Genomic DNA, 26732 nt, shown 5'->3' on the forward strand with positions numbered 1-26732 from the left:
GAATCTAACAAAGTTTGGGAAGTCAACTGGGGGATTGTGATTCTTATACAATGGCACTTGGGCTTTTTTCAGTGTGCCCTTTTCTCTCTGGCTATAGTGAATAGAAGATAAAACAATTGACGGACGAATCAGCAAGCACAAAACTGCTTTTCTCTCAGAGCTCCTTCCTTCTACCGACCTGGAAACTAAACATCAACACATTTAGTCTACTGCATAGAAAGATGCATGTGGGTCATTTCTTTCACCTTCCAAAAATCTAATATTGCTGTTTAAAATGAAGCTAATTAATTACAGTATAGCAGGGTAATTAACACCTCTTTGTCCTAGATATTGGCCAGGCTTTGCAGGCTCATCTTAAAAAACATATTTTTTGTGGCATTGGGAAAATAATGAGCCTCATTCACTTTTAGCCTGAGCCATATCTGCACTCATGACCCAAAAATGGATGGCTCAGAAGCCCCATTACCAGCACCTACCGTCATCCATTGTGACAAGAGTGGCTACAGATTCGGCTTAATGCTGCCCAGATATTATCTCTGCATCCTAAGCACAAAGACAAACCACAGCTACGAGGTAGCCATAAAAATCTCTTGCTGAGATTTACAGAAAATGTTGTCACTTTAATTAACATTTCCAAACAATAACAACCATCATCCTGTGCTGCAAAATGAGCCAAACACAAAATGCTAAATTTTTGAGTGTTTTAAAACAAACAAACAAACAGAAGTGCTCTTTTGAGGATGGAGAGAAATGGGGTTTTCAGTTTTGTAGATTGGAAAGATCAGAATAAAAGTAGGGTTCTTTTTTCCCCTCTATGCCTTTTGAATGAAAATTGCAGGTTTTACTCTGACATCATTCTTCTTTTGTTAATTTGCCCTCCTGGCATGCAGTACCTTTGCAAAAATTCTTAGAATGGCTTAAAATTGCATTTTTTTATAAATGAGCTTGAGATCTTGCATTTTATAGTGTGCAGAAATACAAGGTAATTGGAAGTTCTTTGGAACTTGGGAAATGAAATCAATTTTTGTAAGAGATTAATTTCTTTCCATGTAAAAGAATGCAAAAGCAGCCCTGTCACTTCCTCTCCTCACCCAAGCTCGCTTTTCTTGTAGTCTTTGAGACACTGACTTACCTCTTACATCAATCACTATCTCCCACCCCCTTCCTCCAAAGAGGATGATGTTTGGACAAAGAACTAGAAGTGTTCTGATGGTCTCTGTGTTGAATCTGGGTTCACCTACAGGGACATTTTTTTGTCTCTGTAGCCTGATGCTTCCCCTTCTGCTATGGCCTGGAGACTCTGTCTGCATCAACATGTTCAGTTTTGTGAGTTGATGAGTTCATTCTCAGCCAGAAAGAGCTATTTCAGATCCATCAGCTCTTAGGGTGAAACCATGAACAAGGGCTGATGTTCACTTTTTTTATTTAGTTTTGGGGGGGAGATGGTGGTGGGTGGAGTTGAGACACTGAGAGAGAGAGAGAGAGAGAGAGAGAGAGAGAGAGAGAGAGAGAGAGAGAGAGAGAGAGAGAGGAGTCTGAACACACAGGGAACTCACTTTGATTACTCCCTTACCCTTCAGTTTTGATTTTATTTCAAGCTAACTTCTGTGTTTGTTCCTTATGGTGCTCTCTAGATCTTCCAGAGGATCAGGGATCTTGCCCTGAAAATTGACCAATGAAAAGTTCATTGGAATATCTATTCAGTTCTTACAAGTCTCTTAGATCAGGAAATTCCAGAAAATTACATTTGTTCCTTAGGGGCTGACTTATAACTTGCTCTGCTGGAGTAGAGTGATGGTCCAATGGGTCAGAGCCCTGCTGCTCTTGCAGAGGACCTGAGTTCAGTTCCCAGTGCTGATGTTGTGGCTCAAAACCATTCGTAACTCTATTTCCAAGCAATGTGTTGCACTCTCTGACCGTTTTGGACATCAGGCAGATAAGTACAAGGTGTACATGCATACATGCAGGAAAAACATTAAAACAAATAAATCTTGCAACCTTGATTTGAACAAACATATCCATCTGCCACCATGAGCATCTGTATTCGCTATGGCATAGTAGGGTGGGTGGGTTCTAACTCCCTCTTACATCGTCTGCCTTATTTTGTTCCTATTACCTTCCCATGACTGTTCTTGTCATTACTTTCTTACTCCATGAAGGCAGCCCTGGGTTCTTTCAAGTCACCTGGCTTAACTTCTAACCCAAACAATCTATTTTCTAAATTAAAGCAAGGAAAAATTCCCAAGCAACAAAACCTGGGCATTTTAAAGATGAAATCATTTATAAATTACCTGAGCTCTTAAGATCAATCCCTAAAAATTTAAGTTCAGTTTGGCTTTCTCTCCAGCTGTTACTGGTAATGTTCAGCACTAAGATCTTTTGTGCTCAATGCTATGTCCTCTCCTCACTGCAGAACATGGACAGAAACTCTACTCCCTTCAAACATCTTTATTTTATCTCTGTGTGAGGCAATGACTTATCGTTAGATCTTTTCTAAATATGTACTTCAAGTGATGATTCTAGTTTCATTATAGATTGGATCAAGCCCCTAAGCCATTTTCTGAGTTATTATATTACATTCTTTCTGAATGATTAATTATATATTGAACACTTACAGTATGCCAGACCCAGCTACTTATTAGCTGTAACTTATTCAATTATAGGACTAAAGAGCATCAAAAACTTATTATCTTATTCATGTCTATGTTCTCAGTTCTCTATGCAGTGTCTGGCCTATAGCAGATACTGAATGCTGAAAGCAGAACACAGAATTGAAGAAATAAATTTCTAACTAAAAAGTATTAGTGACAACAGAAGGGAGTCGGAGAGGGATTGGGAGGAGAGAAAGGAGGGGAACTGCAGCCTGGATGTAAAGCGAATAAATAATTTATTTTTCAAATGTTATTGCTGTTAACTGATTCATAATAAATGACATTGTTGAGTGCTAAATACAAGATAAATATTATTAGGAACTTGCCTGTTGTAGCTGTTTTTTGATTCCTAACAGGCTAATAAATAGTTGGTCATGTTTCCTCACATTACAGTTGTGTGAAGTGGCTCAGTGACAAAGATATTCTTGAATCTAGGTGATCTATGGATACTAAACATTAGCTGATTTATTCTCTCTCTTCATATATGTATACACACACAGAAAGAGAGATAGAGACAGAGACAAAGAGACACAGAATATTTTGTGTATTTCAATCATGTGTAAGGCATATTGCATGCATGAATTCATATAAAAGGCAGAAAATTATGGATTTTTAATATCTACTACCATTTTATACACACACACACACACACACACACACACACACACACAGTTCCCAGCTTCCAGTTTGCACTTTGATTTTGACTTATGTCACCTTGTTTCCACATCCATGGCCAACATCTGGGTATGCAAGAGCACCTGAAAGAAACATGTTCAATGGTGCTTTGTGGCCTTGCTCTGTAGCTCTGCCTTAGAAAGGGCACATTGTTCCTCTTTCTGTTTTCTTTTTAAAAAAATGTTTTAATACAATATATTCTGACCATGGGTTCTCCCCTCCAGAACCTCCTTCCAGATCTTTTACACCTACCCATTTACCCAACTTCATTCCCTTTCTTTCTCTCTCTTTAGTAGACAAATAATAAAACAACAACAATAATAATGATGATGATAAGCCATAAGAATGACCCATAGATATGTACATACACAACAATCCATAGAAATACAGAAGTCAGAAACTACGCAAAAGGCCAACCTTAGCAAAAAAAAAAAAAAAAAAAAAAAAACCACAAATAAAGCAATATGAGACAGAGTCTACAAAACCACCAGTGAGTTAGTTTTGTGTTGGTCATCTATCCCTAAGCATGAACCTAGTCTAAGTATGCTTAATATACCCAGTGAGAGGGTTTTTTTTTTTTAAATTAAGTTTTTCTTTGCAAACAGATGTTAGTTGGAGACACTTTCTTGGTTAGGGATGAAAACACATGTCTAATAATGATGGAACTTCATCTGGCTTTTGAGTCTTTGTATGCCTTTTGCACGCAGCAACAATCTGATGTGGGAGTCCTCTCTGCTGTAATTACCATTAATGAGTAAAGAAACTGCCTTGAACTGTTGATAGGGCAGAACTTAGGTAGGTGGGGAAGATGGAACTGAATTCTGGGAGGGAGAAGGAAAGAATCAGAGAGATGCCATGGATTCGCCGCCATGGTAGGACATGCTGCTGAAACTTAGCTGGTAAGCCACTGCCACATGGTAATACATACATTAATAAAAATGGGTTAAACTAAGATGTAAGAGTTAGCCAATAAGAAGTTAGAGCTAATGGGCCAAGCAGTGATTTAGTTAACACAGTTTCTGTGTGGTTATTTCGAGGCTAAGCTAGCAGGGTGGCTGGGACAAACAAGCAGACCTTCCTCCTATAGCAATCTTTATGAATTCAAGTGCATCAGACCTGTTGTATCTGGAAGACTCTGTTTTGTTGGAGACTTTCATACCCTCTGTCTCTTATAATCTTTCTATCTCGTTTTCCACAAAGTCCCCAGAACCTTGAAGGTAAGGATTTGATGATAATATCCCATTTAGGACTGAGTATTCTAAAATCCCTCCTCTTTGCACATTGCTATGAGTTATGAGTCTCTGTGCTAGCTCATATATACTACAAATGGAAGTTTCTCTGATGATGGCTGAGGGAGACAGTGATACATAAATATATCAGGATGCCATTAGGAGTCATTTTAGTGTTATGTTCCTTCAGCAGAACAATAGTATTTGGTTTTGCCCTAGCCACTTAAGTGTTGGACATGGATTCTATGTCATAAACTGGAGCTTAAATCCACTCAGACAGTGGTTGGTTATTTCCACAATGTTTGTGCCACTATTGCACCTGCATATCATACTGGAAGTCTACTCTTATAGATTGCAGAATTTGTAGCTGTGGTGGTGGTTTCCGTTCTCCTCTCGTAGAATGCAGAGTACCTTTAAGTACCATGAACACACTTATCAGTGGGGCTAAAGGCTCTAGTTAGATACCACCTCAACTTCTCTGTGTTCAATGAGATATATAAGTGTTGTCATCAGAAATAAGGTTTTACCACTAGTTTTTGAAGAATAACCAATAGTGTTGGCAATTGTCTTAGATGTTTGGCTGCCTCTTTGGCCAATGGTTCCACTTGAGGCAATCCATTTCTGACACTGAAAGTTCCACTTAGCGGCAATATCTGCTTATTTGGTACATTCTCTCCCCTGTTATTACATGATTTCCTTTAGATTTCTTTCATCTATTTATGTATTTTAAAAAACTTCTATAGTACTGGATTTCCATGTGACCCCACAAACGGCCCTTATTGTTAGTTGTCAATCTCTATATTTCATCCCTTACTCCTTCTCCCATCCTTTCCCAGTTTAATCTTCTTGCTCCAATCTTCTCCACCTTTTCCCCTCTTAGTTATTTTATATTATCCCTTGGTTAATTCCTTTAATTAATCTTTATATGGATTATATCATGCCTATAGGAAGATAACTACCTCTTTTTTATGTTAGTTTCACATTGATGTGGAGGAGTGGCTGGTGAAAGTATATGAAGGAGGTACAAATAGCTTCTATTTTTCTCTTCAGTACCAAGCATATTTATATAAAAAACAAACAAGCTTTATTTGAACACTTGTCTAGTGACACTTTTCTTTCCATGGGCCCTGTTGGAGGAAGAGCCCACTTGTTCATCCCGGCCACCTGGCTAGCTTAGACCCGAAATAATCACAAAGAAACTGTATTAATTAAATCACTGCTTGATCCATTAGCTCTAACTTCTTATTGGTTAATTCTTATATATTAATTTAACCCATCTCCATTAATCTGTGTATCACTTCGAGGTCATGGTCTACCAGCAAAGTTTCATCACATCTATCTCTGGCAGTGGATCCATGGCATCTCTCTCTCTCAACCTTCCTTCCCCCAGCATTCAGTCCAGTTCTCCCCACCCCCCACCTACCTAAGTTCTGCCCTATCAGTGGACCAAGGTAGTTTCTTTATTCATTAACCAATAAAAGCAACACATAGACAGAAAGACCTCCCACACCAGGGCCCTGTGTATAAATAGTCTCAGCTTTGCCAGATGTTTTGTAATTTTTAGCTAAATCATCAAATTACAAACAACACACTACACTGATAAAATTGGATGAATAGGGAACAGCATCTGTGCTTTGTAAATAAATTTTCTTACAATGAATTTAAGATCTTGTATGAAAGTCAAAATGTGATTGCTATGTATTTTCCACACACAAAATATATTTTAGTTATAATTTGTAGCACTCAGGCCAACATGGTAGTTGTTGCCAAGTCTGACAACCTGAGTTCAACACTGAGGGCCCAAATGGTAAAAGGAAAGAACAAATTCCTTGATCTTTGACCTTCATACATCCAGATAGCACATGCCATGCACCCCATAAATGCTAAGTACATGTAATAAAAATAATACAAGTATTAAAGTACAAAGCATTTAAATATAATTTTTTATTCAGTTTTGAGAATTTTATACACAATATTTTAGTATATTCAGTCTCTTCTCCCCCCTTTAAATCCTTCAAGATCCACCCCATTTTCTCCATCCTTTCAAAACTTCATGTTTTTTTTCTTTTTGTTTTTAATAACTAACAGAGTCTAATTTGTGCTGCCTATATTCTTGTGTGTAAAGGGCAATCGGGGTATACAGCAGGTGACAGCTAATGTTCATCAGGTTGACCCACCAGACATGACTCCCCAGTAGGGAGCTAGCTCCACCTGGAAAGCCTGTGGAATCACAGGCTGTGGAAACCAGTTGCCCCTGTCTGTGATTTCTCTCATGAGTCACTTCATTTCTTCCCTAAGACCTTCATTTCTTCCCTAAAAACAGTTTCAGGTGTATTACCATTGCTTGTGTGTTTATCTCATGTAAATATTTCATCAATATTCGGAAGAAATAAAGCTGTGGATGGTCAGGAAGATGATTTCTGCACAAGCTGCATAATTCTGATATATAGAAATAGTACTAGGATAGTCTGCATTACTCAGACTGGCATAGGGTTCTCAGTCACAAAGAAAGCCTTTTACACAGACAGCTCAATTTGGACTTCAGGAACAGAATCAAAGCAGGTTGGTTTTCTCTGGAGATGAATATCTGGTTTCCCCAAGAGACAAATACACACGTGAAATCATTTTCCCAAGTGTTTTGCTGATTCTAGGTCAGGATAGTAGTAGCTTTATTAAACATAGCTTTCTTGGTAAATGACCCCTTTTTTTCTCATGTAATCTCCATCTCAGATTCAATGTTTATCCAGTGGTTTACCATCTGGGAACCCTCACCAATTTAGTGCTACATGCATGATGGGTCACTATAACATTGCTAGCCTAAGAGAAACTATCCAGAATTATCTTGTGTTGTGGGAATTGATCTGCCCTGAAAATGTAACTTATAATTGTCTGGAGTTTGGGTATGAGGGTGGCAGTGGTGAGACAGAGAGAGAAATAGAGCAGGACCGGTCTATGACTCTGCAGGAGAAGGCTGTTGTGGGAGAGAGAAATGTGAGAGCTGAAGCAGAAGAAGCATGAGAGATGGGTGAGAGCATGAATCAGTGAGAGGGAGTGAGTAGAGACTGTGTGAGTATTGTAGACATATGTGCGTGAGACAGAGATTTGTGTGAGAGAGCTGCTATGACATACATAGAGGAGAGACACCTAGAACTGCCTAAAGAGCTATATGGTGAGAGAACTGTGTCAACAAGATGTAGAGCTGCGCTGTGTCGAGACAGATTTCCAGAGAGCAGTTTTAAGATGAAGGAGAAGAGGAAATTACTATTAGAAAGCATGTGTGTTTCCTTATTTTCCCCTCAGACAGAAACATCTAGCCCTGGTCACCTTTGTGGATTTCTTTACTTACCCTGGACTGACTGGCGCCCGACCCCTTCAAGCCAGTTACACTCATGCCTGTGGGGCCATCCCCTGGAGTGCAGTTGACCTACCATGGCCACACCTTAGAAAAACACAACAAAACAAAGCAAAAACAAAACAACAACAAACCAAACAAACCCTTTTCTTTCTCCTCCAAAAGCCATCAATAGTCATTAGCTCATCAGTTATGGATGTATGCTCATAAAACCCTCCACACTCCATGCTAAGACATTGAAATAGATTGATCTTGTGTGTGTGTTCTGAAAGCAAGCACACCTGTTGTGAGTTCATGAGCATAATGTTCCTTTCATACTAAGAAGACAATGTTTTACTCTGGTCCTTCTTGACTTCTGCCTGTCCCAATTATTTGGGCCCCATCTTTGGGGAAAGTCTCTAAATCTGTATGAAATAGATGTGAGTAACATTTTTAGTGGAACACTGTCTTAACCCTTATTCTTTTAATCCTTTTAGTTGATTGTAAACAGCAATCTAAAAGAAAGAATTATTTTTCATAAATGTGTTTGTTCATTATGGATAACACCAATCGTAGAAGCAAGAAGCCTGTTTTTGCTGCATTGTTTTGTTTTTTTGTTATTCCTCAGGTTAATTAAGTTTTATAATCCAGAATTTGGGAATTATCAAACATGGCACACATGCTGGAATCCTGCAGTGCATTTTACGAAGACATTTGTTTAATTTCAGAATGTTTAGATGAGGTTGCCATTTATTATGGAGTCAAGCTTTCAATTAGGAATTTCCACTTTAATAAATTGTTAGATTTTTATTTTTTTCCTTACTGTAAACTGCATTTTCATGTTGTGGCACCAACTAATTCAGTCACCAGATAATGCCTTAAAGTGTAATCTGACAAGATATATTGAGGGCAGCATGACAGCTAGGAGGATGTGACATGCAATTAAATTATATCAGACAAAAGACTCGTAACGTTCCTACATCCAAGAATTACTGGGCTATTTTGTCCACATTTTACTCTTCATCTGTGTGCTCAAAAGGAGATCATGGACTCCTCTGTACCCATGTGATCCCATGCACTTTCCCTACGCCTTAAGCTGCATATTTTCTGAAGTGTTTTTGTTTTAATTATTGGCCAATTACATGGTTAGTAATATATATATATATAGAATTTAGTTTGCTAATGTGTTGAAATCACTTTAAACATTCTTCTTAGTGCTTTTTTTTCCTCAAAGGACATATTATAATGTCTTTAAGTCCCATGGGGTGATTTGAATATGTAATTTTATATTTCCATTAAGCTGATTCAGGAAGGAAAGAGAAGACATTTGTTAATCCAATAGATCGACATTTAAAGAAGAGGAATAAAATTAGTGTATACTAACTATGACCTGTGATAAAAGATATGACACCATATAGTTAAAGACAGATTCCTTTTCCAAAGCCGCTTCTTGCAGGATAATGAAAAACCTTTTAAAAGCATATAGAGATCTTGTAAGAAGGTAAAAGGATAAATTATTAAACATACTTTAGCTTCTTGATAAAAATTTTATGATCACTGCATGATGTTCACCTCACCTTTTCAGAAGTATGGAAACAAGAACAATGCTTATTTCTAGATGTAAATGGGTTTCCTCTTGTTGTATCATTCAGGCAACATTTCCCAGAATAGACCCAAAGATTCCAAATGAGTACAGATTTTGAGCTGTAACTTGTGGGGTTTTTTGTTTATTTGTTTATTTCTCTCAGAATTATTGATTATAATATTAACACCCTAAAGCAACTTGCATTTGCAAAAGATATCAAACAGTATAAACGAATCACAAGTTTTGGTGGGGATGTAGAGACACTGAGCATTGAGTGTATACTTAACTAGGAAACATCTGTAAGTAAAAAACTTAGGATGTACCATGGTAAGGGGAGATGGTAAAAAACAAAAGTTTTACCGACACCTCCATTCATCCAACACACTATCAGAGTTGGCTGGCAGATAAGAAAAACATCATGTCCACCCACTTGCTTCCACCCTGTATTACCTCATATTCAGAAAGAGGGTAAAGAGAGGAATATAGGTCCTTTGGGCATTTTTATATGTAAGCAATACAAGGTATAATTTTTATTACAATGTTATGCCAAGTGGCTATCTTTAGGCTTAGCACATGCTGGTCACAAGAACACCCCTTACAAATTTATATATTTCAGAGGAACTGTAACCTGCCACCAAAGGAAGGAAACTGGTCCCACTCTTCCACTGTAGCTGGGTCACGCTTGTCCTATCTCCATTGCTGCTTAAGCACAAGCACTTGGAGCAGAAGCACTAACCTCCAACTGGATGAGAGATGAGCAATAACCTAGAAGCCAGATTTTGTGGCAAGAAACAAGCTAGAGTGCATTGTACGGAGGGACTAGAGAATGTGGGCACGACAGCCAGGGAATCAGGGCTTTGGTCACACTGTTATCACATACTATTAAAATTATCTCACCTCTTTTACAGCCCGCTGTCTCTCTGTGTAGGCTGCATTTAAACGTGGATGCATTTAAAATAGGAGAGGGGTGCCCAGCTTCGTGAAATGTCTTTCACAAAGATGATTCTCAAAAAAAAAAAAAAAAAACATGATATTGTAGTCACTTTTGAGTTTACCTACCTCTGAGAACTTTTTTCTCTCATTCCTTTTGGGAGTTGGTATGTGTTAATTCTGTTTCTGCAATTACGCTGATTGAACAGAAAGATATCCCACACTTCATTTAGTCCTCCAGATTGTTCAAGGAATTGTATTAACTGACATGGCTCACAGTTCATAAATCAGAGAAAATAGGCTGTGTTAAAGCAAATTATGTCTGGCATATCATCTGGTAGTATTTTTTCAACCATGAATGCTTCAGTCTTTCTACGTTTTAATTGGTGAAAGCTTATACTCTGTGTATACATTTGTTTGAAGAAAAAGCAATACACTGACTTAATTATAATTAAAACTTTAGTTTTATTGTGAAAATATGAAGCTGTTGACCCTGTGAATGTCTACTGAGATTCATACTATTTTCTAAGAGGAATGGATGATTTGAGACTCTAACAGGAGTCTGTTATCTTGATTTGAAGAGTTGCTGCTTGCAAAGAATAAGCGATCCTCTGTATTGTTTTGTTTTGCTTTGTTTTTTTTTTCAAAGAAGGAAATATCTAAGAACAGGTAACGTTGGGCTTGTATAATGCTCATTGCATAAGGGGCAATTTAAAAATGGTTTGTACTCAGTTCTTCATTTACTTCCTACACATGGATCCTGAAGAATTTTCTTCCTCGAAAGACTCAGTAATTGCTCTTTGCAGCAGTGTTTAGTGTACTCTGCGTCTGTCTCTCCAAACTGCTCAGTTAAAATTGTTATGGGATGTAGCTACACATCCAAGTTTGCCTGGGATGGTTCTTGTATCTCAGTGCAATTAGTTATGTCTCTCTTTGCATAATGTTATTATTGTTGCTTGACAGTAATGTGTATAGTTCTCTAACTACAAGATGAGCATTAAGCTTAACTATGCTGTGAACCAGGTCTGGTCTTTCTGTCTGAGAACCTGAAGTTAGTTATGTTCTTGACCATTTTTTTTGTACACTCAGTCGTTCCAGTACCTTCTCTATTTTGACAGTCTCAGAAGCACTAAGGTACCTGAAGTAGAGTGAGACACAGTAAAATAGTTGAGAACTGTTCCCCACTGATTGTGTTCTTGGAAGCTATGGTTTTATTAAAATTTATACCAGAAGGCATTTCCTTTTGTATTATTCCTGCAATATTACCTTTGCAAAAACAATAAGCATCCCCTATGAGTGGTGCTAAGGATGACAACTAATCCCAATAGCGCTCTACTAAACTCATAAAATTATGTTTCAGATAAGGCAAGCAATCAGTTTTTGGATACTGAAATTTATTTATTACTTCCAAATACCACCTTAAAGAAAGATAAAAATAGAAACCACGTAATATACTTCACACACAAAGATACCTGTTACTTTGAGAAAATTTTCTCTTAGCACTACATGTGTGCAATATGTTTGCATGCATAGGGGTAGCTATCAATAGTAAGTGAATAGTAGATAGCTCAGATAAAAATTCCAGAATGTTCGGCTATCATATTTGTTTTCCTTCTTGCATACTTATCCTCATGCAGTTTACTGTCATACCAAGTTGCAACTGATTTGTGTTATCAGCAGGGCATTGCAGGAATGATGGTAAGTGATTTCTGTTTTGACTTTGGATTGTTACCTCTGTGCAAAGTCATGAGCCAAACTTTGAGGTTGCATAGGAATCTATGTATAAAAATCAGTGTGAGCTGAATGGACCTTGACACTAACCCTACCACTAACTTTCTGGCTATTTGATGGGGTTACCTTAGAAGCAGATCCTTCTACGTTTGCCTTTGCACAATCAAAGCACTGCCTCAGTATTCTCTGAAACTTTACAGAAGATAAATCCAGAAGCATCCTTGAAAGTTTCTCCCAGGCTCCTCATCTGCAAAAACTGAGAAATAAATGTTCATTTCCATTTTAAGCTCCACGTTTCTGAAAAAACTTTTATGTGATAATGGATAAAAATCAAGCTACACACACACACACACACACACACACACACACACGGGACCTATGAACAAATACAAAAATACAGGTAAAAGTAGTTTCTGTTATGATACAAAGAGCATTTTTCTGGGCTTGATTTGTGGGGGAATCATGTTAAAATGTTTAAAAATATCTATGTACAAAAGGAATAAAAAGAGATAAGGAGCAGGGGTGTATTTCACCCACAGTTTATCTGGCACTGATACATTTTTTTTTATTCTTTGCACAATATTTTAATTTGATACTGTTGAGCATTTTCTGTCAGTGAGCGGCTTAAGGAAAGTTAAATATGATTGCTAACTGCCGCCCAGTGAATTTTTGCCTTTAATTTATTTTTGTTGATGTAACCTGTATTTTAGCCTCCCATTTGGTGCCTAAAGCAACTGCTACTTTTCTACAACCTGTAGATGGTTGCGTATGCTGTGCCATCCCAGTATCACTACTGTTTCCCCATTGTGATGCTTTAGTTAGACTTATTTACATTGTTATCATCACCCTAGCAATTATAAATCCTTATAAGCAGTGTTGCATAAAAAAATGTGTAGCATCTCTCAATATGTAATGGCTGGAAGAATGAGTATATTCTTAATTCACAATTTTTATAATATAGTATAATAGTTTTGTATATTTTGTTTGTTTTATATCTTAGGATATATGTCTAAGTATGAGCACCAGACACAGGAAAATTCAGAAGCCAATGGTCTGCCCTAGCATCAGTAATGTTCTTTTTGAACCTCGTATGTCATCAAATGATGTTCTTTCTGCTCCTCAAGTTTTAATCTCTGTGTTTCTCCCAAGTGTCCGTGAGTTGAAAGGTTGGTTCTCGCAGTGACAGTATTGAGAATGTGCAGCCTGAAAGGACATTCTTAGGGTGTGGTCATGGAACCCTGATCCTCTCTTTGCTCCCTGTCCTTGAGACAGCCATACCGCTTTGCCATCCGTGCCTGGAGTACTGTGACACTTCATTTTGAACCCAAAATCCAAAGTGAAGAAATGGATTAGGGTCTTAAAACTGTGAGTTAAAATAAAATAAGCATTGTTCTTGATTAATTCAGACATTGGCTGTAGTTGACAGCAAGCTAACGGTATTATTAACTTAAATGCTTTTGAATAGCGGAAAAGTCTGTGTGGAAATTTAATGAATTGTATTCCGGGTTGATATTTTGTGGGTGAGACACAGGGTTTATGGGGAATGTTACGCAGGCAGGGAAATAGGGCTATGAGCAGAGATAATTCAGCTGCTGCCAGTTGGAAGGTAATACATCCATAGTCCACTGGAGAAAGAGCACTGGCAGGTACCGGAAGGAGCAGAGCAGGAGACAGATATATGAGAAACTACATTTGGTACAGGTCCAACTTTTGCATGCTCAGATTGGGAGCTAATAGTTTCTTTTTACCAAATTTAAATTAATTATTTAATTATATTTTTGAGATTTATTTTGTGTATGAGTGTTTTGAATGCCCAGAAATATGTGTACCACATACATACCTCCTGCCTGTAGAGGTCAGAAGAGGGTGTCTTCTCCAGATCCCCTGGAGCTGGAATGAAGAATAGCTGTGAATTATGATGCAGATGCTGGGACCCAAACCCAGGTCCTTTGCAGGAGCAACTAGTATCATTAAACACAGAGTCAACTCTTTAGCCACAGTTTATTTATGTTTTAGTATTTAGTTTAATTCTTTTTAAGTGGGGTGTGTGTGTGTGTGTGTGTGTGTGTCTACCTGAATACAGGTGTCCTTGGAGGACAGAGGTGTTGGATTACCCATGGAGGTATAGTTACAGGCATTGATAAGCCAACCATGTGGGTGCTGGGAACCAAACTTGGGCTTCTGTAAGAGTATAGTTACTGAGCCATCTCTCCAGCTCCCCACTTTTTAATTTTATTTTTGAGACTGTGCCCCTTACAGCCCAAATTTGCTTCAAACTCACCATATATAACAAATGGAAGGAAGATCTTGAACTCCCTATCCTTCTAGCTCTGCTTCCAATAGACCTTGGTTTATCAGCGTGCACTGCAGTGCTCAGCTGTTCTTTCGCTTTCTGCTACTTTTGAGCTCTGTTAACTGTGATGCAGCCACAGCTTTTCTCCCTGTGCTGTCTTTTATATTTAATTAATGTTTTCATAAGTTTTTCTAATGATGATCATGCGAGCCTGTTAAATAGAATCTTTCCCATGTTGAAATCCAGTCTGACCTTTTGAGGAAGCATTATCAAATCAGTTTCTATTTCTCTCGTTGTCTCGACTCAGAGTAAAGACAGCAGTTCTCATACTGACAAAGTATCACTTGGTCCCTGTGTTAGTTGCTGTCCTATTGTTGTCAAGAGACAGCATGACTCCAGCAGCTCTTATAAAGGAAAGCATTTAATTGGGGGCTGGCTTGCAGTTTTAGTCTTAGCCCATTATCAGCATGGTGGGGAGCATGAAGGCAGGCGCGGCAGCATGGTAGTGAGAAAATAGCTGAGAAACTACGTCTTGATCTGCAGAGAGAGACAGACGGACAGACTGTGCCTGTCAAGGACTTTTGAAATCCCCAAGTCCACCCCCAGGGATACACTCCTCCAGCAAGGCCATACCAACTCCAAGAAGCCCACACCCCTTAATGTTTCCAATCCTTCTCAAATACTGCCATTCCATACTGATTAAGTATTCAAATGTATACTTAATGATTAAGTGTTCAGATGGCCTGTAGGGAACATCTTATTCAGTTCCCTAAAGTTTCCAACACACTGAACCCTTCTCCTTAAGGAGAACAGGCACTATGTATGGGCTTAAAATAGTGGTGTTCAAGCCTGGCTCACTTTGATTAAAAAATACAAGCAACTAAGGGACAAGCTCAGTACTCGGTTTCTGATTCTGTGTGTATGTCACTGCTCCATTTCACATGTACTTTTTAAAAACGTTACTCATTTTAATGAGAAACATGACATTGCAGTCTAAATCTTACTTCGCACACATGGAAATAACATCTATGGTAGCTGGCATTCAGTAATTGCTGTCTGAAGTAGGATCATACTTGTGGCCTACTTCCGCCATGTCCTGGATTAACCAATGGCATAGAGGATGAAGCAACAGCTTCTGCCTATGTTTCAGTAATTCTAAGCTGTGGCAGGTCCTCAGCCTCACTCTGTATGCTATATACATTCATGTTTTCCCCCAATGGACATGTTCTCTGTCATTTCATCCTCTTGTTACAAAGATTCCACCAAATCTCACCCCAGACGTCATTTTCTTAGAAAATTTAATGATATTACATCTAATTCATTTTTCTTTAGTAGCTTTAAATTTTGTTGTTTCAGAATAATCTCTGTCTACTCATAATATTATTTAACTACGTTTATATATTAATATAGCATTAGGCTGTGTTTCATAAAGATAGGAAGAAAAAGAGCTTCATGTATGCATTCACGTGTTGGAGGGAAGATGCACAGTAGGCAGGCAATCAATAACTATCTGTGAAATGAGATAAATTACCTTTTATATAATCTTTCTTATTAAAAATAGTCTTCCAACATATGCCTTCTTCTCCTACCTTAACTTCCTATTCCATGTGTGAAAATGTGTGTGTTGCAAAACTGGGAGAGTTTTTTGTTTACATTTAATCCACTGATGCTCTCTTCTTTCATGCTAACAATAAGTAATGAAAAAAATGAATAATACTGCAAAAAGAGACAAGACGAAGATAGCCTCATTCTCTTGCTCTTAGGTAAGAAGGAGAGAAAAATAAGTAAACATTGCATATAAACACTCATGCCTTCTTTATGAGAACTATACTGCTTGTTTAAAAGAAATCAGAAGAAATGTCAAACAGTGCTGAATTGAGCAAGTACATCAAAATCTACTCTCTGTTTGTAACCCATACTGTTTAAAAAATTTTATTTAGCATTTAGTTTTTTGCATAGGATTTTATGACACAATTTATAATGTTGTTCCTGAATAAAATATTAAACACAGAGATTAACAGAGTTTTGTGAATGATCTCATCCTTCTCTCTTGCATCTATGTGCATTTTCTTGTTTTCTTCCCTTCCTTCCCCACTCCACTTCCTATTCTCTTCTTTCCTCCTTCGCCAATTTTCTTCCTGTGACATCTCTGCTCTTCTTTCCTTTTCTGTTTCTTAGCACTTTCTGCCTCTCTCCCTTCTTCCCTGCACCTTTCTTCCTGCTTTCTCTTCCTATTCTTGAACTTTCTGTCTTCATCTTCCTTCTTCTTGAACTTCCTGCTCTCATTTTTAAACTTTTCTGTTTCTTTTGTTCACCCTCTCCATTGTTTTGAAACCATTCTGGCCTTTTTTCTTTTCTTTCTTCCCTATACTCACTACATTTCATCATTCTACCAAACACCAGTAAGGCAAAATCAATAAGCTACAGTTCTTTCCCTCGGGGCACTATGAGTTTTATGAAGCAGATAGACAAAAAGCAAACAATAACAAACACTGTTGCCTTATATGTTAGGTGTGAAAGTAGATGTATCGCAAGACACTGTGAGAACACAGAATATCAAACACAAGGCCTTTAAAGTGTAGAGCCTCTTAAGAGGTCAAAGGAAACAACAGAATCACTGAGCCATTGTGCATATGGTCTTTCTGGTGAGCTTTGACTTCTTTCTGTGCATTTACTCAGCCAGGCTTCGTAACTAACTAAACAAAGTGGGCATGATGAGTGCCATCACTGATTTAGATCTGAAAGCTAGAATTCAGGAAAATCATGTGACTTTCCACGGTCACATGTAAGAATGCCACGTTTTATTGACAGGTCTAAAGGATAAGGTTATTTGTAGTTCTGTTTTAGAAATTTTCCTTACTGCCTGATTGGCTTAATTGCTTTGGGTGTGCCGTGGCACATCATGAAAAGAGTGTGTGTCAAAACTCACCTGCTCACCTCATGACTGGCAAAGAAGAGGGGCAACATGTGATGCAGTGTTATTATACCCTTTGAGGGAATATCTTATCTAAAGATCTCTTGTAAGTTCTCAAATCTTAAAAGTCTCACCGCTCTTTACTACATAGCTTTTAGGGACAATTAAAAGGCAAATTACACACATTCTAAAGTGACTTTACAGATGCTGCACTCAGCTACTCTTGAGACAGTAACCCAAACAAAATAAAGAGCTGCAAACCCTAGGTAAAGGCACACTTGTGTTCTAAATGCCAAGGTGATGATGCAGGTGGAGAGTGCCATAAACTGAAGACTTTACCTTTTCCCTGGTCCTGATGGGTGGAGGTAGCAGTGTATTTTGATGAAGGCAGTCACAGGTGATTGGGGTCAGCACAGAGCTTTAAACCTTTTCCTTTTCCTTGTTTGATATTGGGTAAATGAATCCCATCTTGAAATCTTAAATTTCTTTCACTGGAGGATTCATAAACATTTCAAAGGATTGGACAACTCGAACTGTCAATGAAAATTACCCAAAGCATGTCAGGTTATATAATAGCTCATTCTATCATTGCTTCATCTGGAAAAATATTAGCTACCTTCCTTTCTAAGCCTCTTACATGACCACAGTGGACAGATTTTTCAGGCAAACTCAAGAATCAATTTTTGTTATTTTCCCCCAAAACCTGCACTGTTGTTCTCTTTTTTCCTTGTCCTATGTTTTAATGTTGGGGTATGTAGACTTCTAAGTCTCTTCTCACTGTTGCTGGGGGATCTCTGACACTCTGTCATAGAATCTTGCGTGTGGTGGGCAGGATCTGATGACAGATGGTGTCAGTATGTTTCCACTGTAACCTTCTAGTTTCTAAAACAAGATGTCTTTCTTTTCATTCACAGTCTTACAGATCTGTAAAAGCAAGGAATTGATAAGCAGAGCCTCAAGGTGAAATGATAGTAAAGGGAATTTTGTCACTCAATTAAGTACTGTTGGAATATAAATCAGCTGAGCAGTTGCACTGTCATGATAGGATAGCTTTTTATAGATGGGCAATGACTGTGTATGGATATCACACTTGTACTTATGATATCTCTAACTTTACTTTTATTTATGTCTGTTCTTCTAGGCCATGTTTTATTCCTTTTCTAGCTCTTGTCTCATAGCATAACCTTAAATGGCACTGGGAGTCTTTTATATGTGCATATGGTAGCCCATTACAGCTTTGTGAACCAGCAGGTGGAGTATCAGAGTAATGAGTCCTTATATAACAGTGCAGCATTTGCTGTTCCCAGCAGCTCTGTTCCTTGCTAAGGCAGTGTGGGGAGCAATTACTGCTACCATATAAAGTCTGAATGCCTTAATCATTCGTGGAAAAAACAATTTCAGTGCACTCATTAGCACCAAAAGTTCCTCTTCTCCAAGGGCAGGCTTCTGAATTGGGAACAATGAAGCAGAATTGGACATGGGAAAGGAAACCAAGGGGAGGCAGATGGAAGAAAAATATTTTTGGTGAACATCGTTGATATAAAAGAAGTCTGTTTGGGTCTAGGCTGTTATAGTCATCATCAGAGAGAACTCCTTGACCGCAACTCAGATTTCTGTCTTGGCGATAACAAAGTGGTAAAGTTAAGAACTCATCAGAAGTGCACATCAAAGTCGACATAACTTTTGAAATTTTCTTGTGGAAGTCATGGAATTGAAGTAGATGGGGTTTTTGGTTTTGTTTTGTCTTTTGATTTTTTTTTTCATTTTTGCCCATGTGAAGGTGAAAGATGGTCAGGTTAGTTGTGCCTGGCTTCTGGAATTAGATAATTCTTGAATAACTTCTGATAGTTTGTAGATTATGGAGAAAAATAATAAATTGGCAGTCTATCCACTCTTCTCTACATTTTTCTAGCAGTGGTGGAGGTATAGGCTCCAGCCTCAAGGGTATGGTGATTAGATCCAGATGACTCCCATAATAAGAGGATTGAAGATGACTCTTCATTTCAAGGAAGGCAGAAAGTATGCTAATACTACCAGAATTCTCTCCTTTCTCAAGGTCTACTTCTCTGGTGCCTTTTAAGATGCACTTTTGATCTAAATAAACAAAATGCTAACACCAAATTACAAACATTCAGTGGTATGTATTTTTACTGCTGAGTTTTACACTGGGGAAGATGAATTTTCTTTCCACTAAGTGCACGTACACACACACACACACACACACACACATCTTGGGTCACAGGCTATGGGCTCCCCTGTTAGGTTGTAGAGGGCAATAGACTTGAGGCTTCGTATCAGAAGTATGAGTTGCTATAAGGCATTAACACACAAATACACAAGAAATGAAAACACATGTCTTTCTGTAAATATGCTCCCTTATTTCCTCAAACCTTCTCATCTTTGAGAAACAAATACTCTGATGGATCTGTGGTATAGTTTAACATGCACAATGGTGAGTTATCAGCATTAGGCGTTCCTTCTCATGTCTTGTTTCTTAATATACACAGACATATTGGAATTCCAGAAACTTAAAAGGAAATGAGAAATGCAAATGTAAAGAGATATAAAAATAATTAGAATGAGGTCCATGGACCATGTATTAGACATCTATTGGACAATCGGGTATGCTTTTTGATATGGCAGCTAATATAGTCCCGATGTAAGTACTGCAGTATATTTGGATTGGAACTCATTACAAATAAAGATCTACAAAGTTAGGCAATTTTTATTAAAATATATTTCTGGAAGGGGGATCTGGTGTGTGAACTTAGAGATCACTGACAATCTTGTGTTGATGGGAATGATAATACAAAAGAGTTAGAAAGTCAGATGTTGGACCTGAGAGTAAGTGTCCTTTCTAGTCAATAATCAATTACATTTATTTTACCATCTCTTGAGTCCTTTCAAAAACTGAGAAAAAATAGGGAAATCACAAGTTAATGAGAAGAAAGCTATATTTTTCAACAGCGCTATGTCAATCAGGTTTTTGTTTTCTTCAGTGTATACTGAAGAATTTCTCAATAGGATTAAATTTTTTTATCCTGTTTGGCATGGCTCCTAATACCTACAAAGCATTTCCTGCTTTCTATTTTGGAATAAGAATGATAAATTGGATAAGGTTGGTAGAACTGAGCATTAGTGCCTGTGTGATGTGTCGCTGTCATGTCCTCAAATACATCCTTGGGCCGTAAATCTCACACTGTGGTTGAAAATAACTCATCTATGGTGATGCATGTGTGTCTGTCAAGTTTGAATCATTATTTCATGGCAAATGCTGGTCTGTCTGTCTTTGTGCTTGTCATCTCATTAGTGGCTTTTGATCACCTAGACTTTTTTTTGAAGGGCCTGAGGTCGATATTTGAAACAGTTTGCAATTATTTGCTTTGTATGAGTGTACATGTGTATATGTGTATGTGCACACATTTGAGTTTGTGCACACATTTGGGGTTCATGACTGTGTACTCACATGTGGCGCCAGAGTAGGAGTCTATCACACTCTGGTGAGCTCTCTGGAGACATGGCTTTCCACTGATTCTAGAGCTAGGCTGGTAGCCGTCCAATGATTCCCTTTCCACCTTTCCAATCCACAAAGAGCCATGGTTAAGGTGTCTGTGCAGACATGACAGACTTTCAGTAGGATGTTGAGCAATTTAAACTCATATGGTCTCAATGCTCACACTTGTACAGCAAGAACTTTTAACCATTGTGCTAATATCCAAAACCTCTCTCTCAATAACTCGCTATGTATCAGAGCAGGAATCTACTTTGTTAAACTATTAAAATTAATTACAGAATTTATGAGTCATATATGACATCTACAAAATAAAATTTTCAGTTTAAAAGTTTAGATATTAGTATCTTCTATGGTTTTTTAGCACTTCTTTGACTATTCAAAATATATATTCAACAGAAGCATATAAACTCTATAAAGTCTAATAGCATTTTCAAGGGGTCACCTAGCTCTGAATTCACAGGAAATCACATCAAATTCTGATATTACTTTTTCAAATATCAAGGAAAACTTCCAAAGACATAATCCTATTTTGAAATTATAGTCATGCTATCAAAAAATTGTAATTCTGTTACCAACCAAAATCCCATGCTAATGTTAAATTTAGTTAAACTACTTACTTGAGGATATTTTTCTTTTTAAATTTATTTTTATGTGTGTGAGTGTTGCATGAGTGGATGTTTGTATACCATGTGCTTTCCTATTGTCCATGGGTAAAAGGAACTGCGGGCTGCGTCCCACCACTCGGCTAGCTTTACACCCGAAATAATTACATGGAAACTGTATTTATTTAAATACTGCCTGGCGCATTATCTGTAGCCTCTTATTGGCTAACACTCACATCTTGACTAACCCATTTCTAATAATGAGTGTAGCACCACGAGGTGGTGTGGCTTACCAGGAGAGATCTTAACCTGCATCTGTCTCAGAGAGGAGAGGCATGGCATCTACCTGAGGTGTCTGCCTCACTCTGCTTTCGTTCTCCCACAATTCTGTTCTGTCTACTCTGCCTACCTAATTTTCTGTCCTATTAAAGGGCCAAGGCAGTTTCTTTATTAACCAATGAAAGTAACACATAGACAGATGACCCTCCTCCATCATCTATGTTAGTCAGAAAGTGTGTCAGATACCTGGAACTATAGTTATAAAGAGTTGTGAGCTTGCATTTAGATGCTGGGAACTGAAGTGGAGTTCATCTACAAGGGCAGCAAATGCTCTTAACAACTGAGCCATCTCGCCAGTGGCAAGGATAAACTTTTACACTTACACTACTGCTAAATCTTACTCAGACTTATCCTTTTAGGGCTTATAATCATAGAACATAAACGAGAAAGATTTTTTAACTCATACATATTTGGCAGTAACATTCCTCAAGGTAGCTCTCTTAAGTACTATTCTAAGTCTCAGTGAGAAAGAGTTGAGGGATGAGTTAGCAACGTCTGTCCTGATATAGGAATATTGGGTGGTGGCATTCATGACAAGCACTTGCCATTTCTGTCTTAACACTAATCATTGTCCAGTCTTTGGCTTAGCTATCTGTTCTGTTCTGTTCTGTGTTGCAATAAAAAGAACTTTAGTTAGCTACTAACTACTAAGTTTTCCTACAGAGATTGGATATGATTCTCCTTTGTTGTTGTTGTTATTGTTGCTATGATAAAGTGACAAACAATATCAATTTGGAGGATGCATATACTTCATTCTGTAACTCCCAGGTCACACCCCATCACTGAAACAAGTCAGAGAAAACAATCAAGGCAGGAACCGTGAGGTAGAAACTGGAGTAGAATTCATGGAGGAACATGATTCAGATACCTTCTTCTCCCTGAATTTTATACAACCCAGGGCCATTCATCCAGAAATACCACCACCCGCAATGGACTGGGCCTCTCAGATGAATTATCAATCAAAAATATAGAGCAGAGACTTGACCATAGGTCAGTCTGATGGAGACATGTTTCCAGATGCCTCTAGCTTGTATCAAGTTGATAAGAAACACCTAAGTAGCACATAAGCACTCTTTGGAAGAAAGATAGATTAAAAAAACAATTACAATTTGTTGGAATGACTCATTTATTTTCTATATATTATAGTAACAAAATTAGCATTTAACATTAGCATCTCAACACTGCATTCTGATATCAAAATATCTGATGATCTAATAGACAGCTTAATCGTCATCCTGCTGCCAGGAAAATACGTTTTCTTACTTTGTTTCTCTTGGACTTTTGTTTGATATTTCAACTGTGCTCGCTATTTGCTAATTGTTAATTTGAAATAATCAAAGAGGTATTTCACAACATTATTTTCTTCTAGCCATCAAATCAATTTTTCCCAGCACATGGGCATGCTCTTCAACATGACTAGGGAAATTATTTTTTAAATTGGTTTCATTGAAAAATTTGATTATAGACATAATAAGAAAGAATAATATTAAATTAAGATAGTCTCAAATAACTTTGACAATTATCAACCAATTTAATAAATTATCTATCCTCCAGATATTTTGATATAAGCTATAGAAATCTCATGGCGTTAGATGAATATGTTTATAATTTAGTGATGGGATCTTAATCCATGTACAAACACGAAATCCACCATTTTATAATGCATTGCCACATTTCAGAACATTTTCACCATCCCTGAAAGCTCCTGCTGTCCTGCCATTAAAACTACGCTGTCACAAACTCAACTTCTTTGTGTAAATATTCTTGTTGTAAATATTCTGTATTAATTATTTCATGCAATATTTTGTCTATTGTATTTACTTTCTTCAATCAGACAATGTTTTCAAGTTATATCCTTGTTATAACATAACAATATTAACATCTTGTTTTGTTTCCAAATAATAATTCATTCTACGGATGTGTATTTTATTCATTAACTTACTATTTTATGGACTTTTGGTTTATTTTCATTTTAACAATTATGACTAACACCACAATAAATACTCATGTACGTATTTTTATGTAATTGAATGTTTTTGTTTTGAAAGGGGCATAGAAGAGAATGAGTTATGTATTAATGCTCTATTTAAAATAAACATTAAGAACCTTTTGAGGAATAACCAGACTTTTTCTTCAAGATATGATTTTACTTCCTTACTTGCAGTATATAAAGTTCTACCAAAACTCATAATTGTTTTATTTTTATTATAGCTGTGGTGCCCATTGTGATCTGGTAGTCACATGATTTGATTTGCCTTTCTCTAATAATTAATGTGTCATTACAGGGTATCTTGTCATGTATTCAAAGTTATCTACAAGTCTTCCTGTAAAGCAATTCAGAACTGTTGCCAACTTTGACTTTGTGTACGTTATAATATTTATACTTTAAATATTATCTTCATTTTATGTTGAGCAAACTGTAAACAAACAGGAATCTCCTGGCTTTTTAACATATTTATATCTAGTGGGTAAAAATGATCTCTATGAATTAGAACCTTCACATGATCACTGATAACAGGCAACTATTCAAGAAAATTCTGTATTGTTAAGTATCATTATGATAATTATATATTGTATGAATGTTATACCCCATGTAAATCTTAATCCTCTGTAAACACATAAAATAAAATACAAATTTACTCTTACTTATTTAGTCCTAATTTCGGGCTTCTAATTATTCCCTAGTAACCTGAGTGTAATTGGCTGCAAGGTCCAAGTAATGAATGGATGTGACTAGGGTTGTTAGGTAAAACCAGGAGAAATAAAAATGTCACATTAGATCGAGGGAGATAGCTCAGTAGGTGAAGTGCTAGCTAAAGGAGCATAGAACCTGTATGTGCACTTCCAGCAACCACTATAAAGCTAGACATAGTGCCCTGCATCTGTAACCTCAGCAGAGGCAGTCAAATCTCTGGGGCTTATAGGCTTAGGCTGCCCAACCTAAAAGATGACCTCCATGTTCAGCGTGCTGTTTCACAATAATAAGGTGTACAGTAATAAGGGAAGACATGCAGTGTAAACATACATGTGTACATACATATCACACACACACAAGTAAATAATAAAAAGTTAAAGTAGAAACAAATATTTATTATAATAAAAAAACAAATTTAAATTTCCCTGATGGCTAATCCTTGGAATAAAGCCAGTTTGGTTATAAAGAATGATCTTTTTGATGTTGCAGATCTTTTGTTAGATTTTTTACATATATTCCTGAGGGATATTGCTCTATAGTTTTCTATTTTGTTGTATCTTTATTTGTCTTAGTATTAAACTAATACTGGCTCTGTAGATGTATTTTGAAAGATTTCCTTGTGTCTCTATCTCCTCAAAATGATTTGGGTGGCTTTGTTGTAGTTTCTTTAAAGGTCTGGTAGAATTCTTCTGTGAATGTATCTGGATCTGGACTTTTTAGAAAACTTAAATTCAGAGACTTTCCCCAGCACTTCAATCACTGTGTTTGTGAAATTTCTGCTTAGATTACTTTTACCTAAATGAAACTGGGTGAGGCAGATGTCTGGAAATTCATCCACTTTTCTTTTACTTAAATTAATTATCTGTTTTTGAGGGTTTTGTCTTCATGAAGGGGTCAGATTCCCTGGAACTGGAGTTGTAGATGATTGTCAGTCATGACATGGGTACTAGGGTTCAAACCTAGGTCCTCTGGAAAAAATACAGGCTGTTCTTAATCCCTGAGTCATCTCTTCAGTCCTTGAAATACAGCTTTTTAAGGTGTGTCCTTAATAATTTTCTCACCTTCTTTATTATTTGTTGTTTTGTTTTGATGTCTTCCTGTTCAGTTCTATGTTTTATTAGTTTGGCTTGTTCTCTTCTAGTTAATTCATCTTCGACCTTGTCGATATTGTTTGTCTTTTCAAAGAACCAACTTTTTGATTCCTTCAATAAGTTTCTGTTTAATGTTTTTGTTTTCACTAATTTCTGCCTTCTTGGTGACTTTTTTCCACAACTACTTCTTTTGAGCTTAATTTTTATAATTTTTTGGTCAAATTCATTTTTTTTTAATCTTTTGGTTTTTGGAGACTTTCAGGGTTTCCCTGTGTAACAACAACCCTAGCTGTTCTGGAACTCTCCTGGTAAGCCAGAGACTGGCTTTGAACTCACAGAAATCCTTTTGTCTCTGCCTGCTGAGTGCTGGGATTGAGGGCCTGTGTCACCATGCTCAGCTATTTTTTTTTTAACTTTTAAAGTTCACCATTAGGTTATTTGTGCTTTATAGTGGCTTTATTGGCATCCTCACTCATAACTCCAACAGACCCTGATAGGTAGCTCTAATCCAATGATAACAAAAATGGCCCCATTTAAGCTAAATAAATCACAAAATAAAACAGAAAGCAATGATTCTGTGCAAGGGACTGGCAATGATGGGGGATATTGACAGGCATGTGAGTACAATAAGAAAAGGGGGAAAGAAAGAGGTATTGGAATATGTTATATAAATATCTGAAATTGTCAATAAGAGATTAAACAATAAAACAAAAACCTTAAATGACACGGTCATTAAGTAGACGGAAAACAGCAATATCAGAGATGCACTTTTAGTTCAATGCCTGAATCCAATTTTTTAAAACCTATAAATATTTTTAACCACCTCAATATTCTAATAGCTAGATCCTTCTTTAAATTTTTTTTTTTTTTACAAACTATACATAAATTAAATTTTTATTGTTTCATTCTAACTGAAGAACTGTGTGAGTTTCCTGGACTTAGTGTTGCCTCTGGTCCTGTTTTTCAAATATTTCAATAATACATATTTTTACCTTTCAAAGACACATTTTAATCTTAAAGTATAGGTTTATGTCTGTGACTGTGTATATGTACACACAAGTGCAGATATCTGTTGAAGCCAGAAGAGGGCGTCAGATCCTCTAGTAAGAAATTCTCAACAATAAACCTTTTTCAACTTAACTAATTTTTGAA

This window comes from Arvicola amphibius, chromosome 4 (genome assembly GCF_903992535.2).
Source record: "Arvicola amphibius chromosome 4, mArvAmp1.2, whole genome shotgun sequence".
Lineage (NCBI taxonomy): Eukaryota > Metazoa > Chordata > Mammalia > Rodentia > Cricetidae > Arvicola > Arvicola amphibius.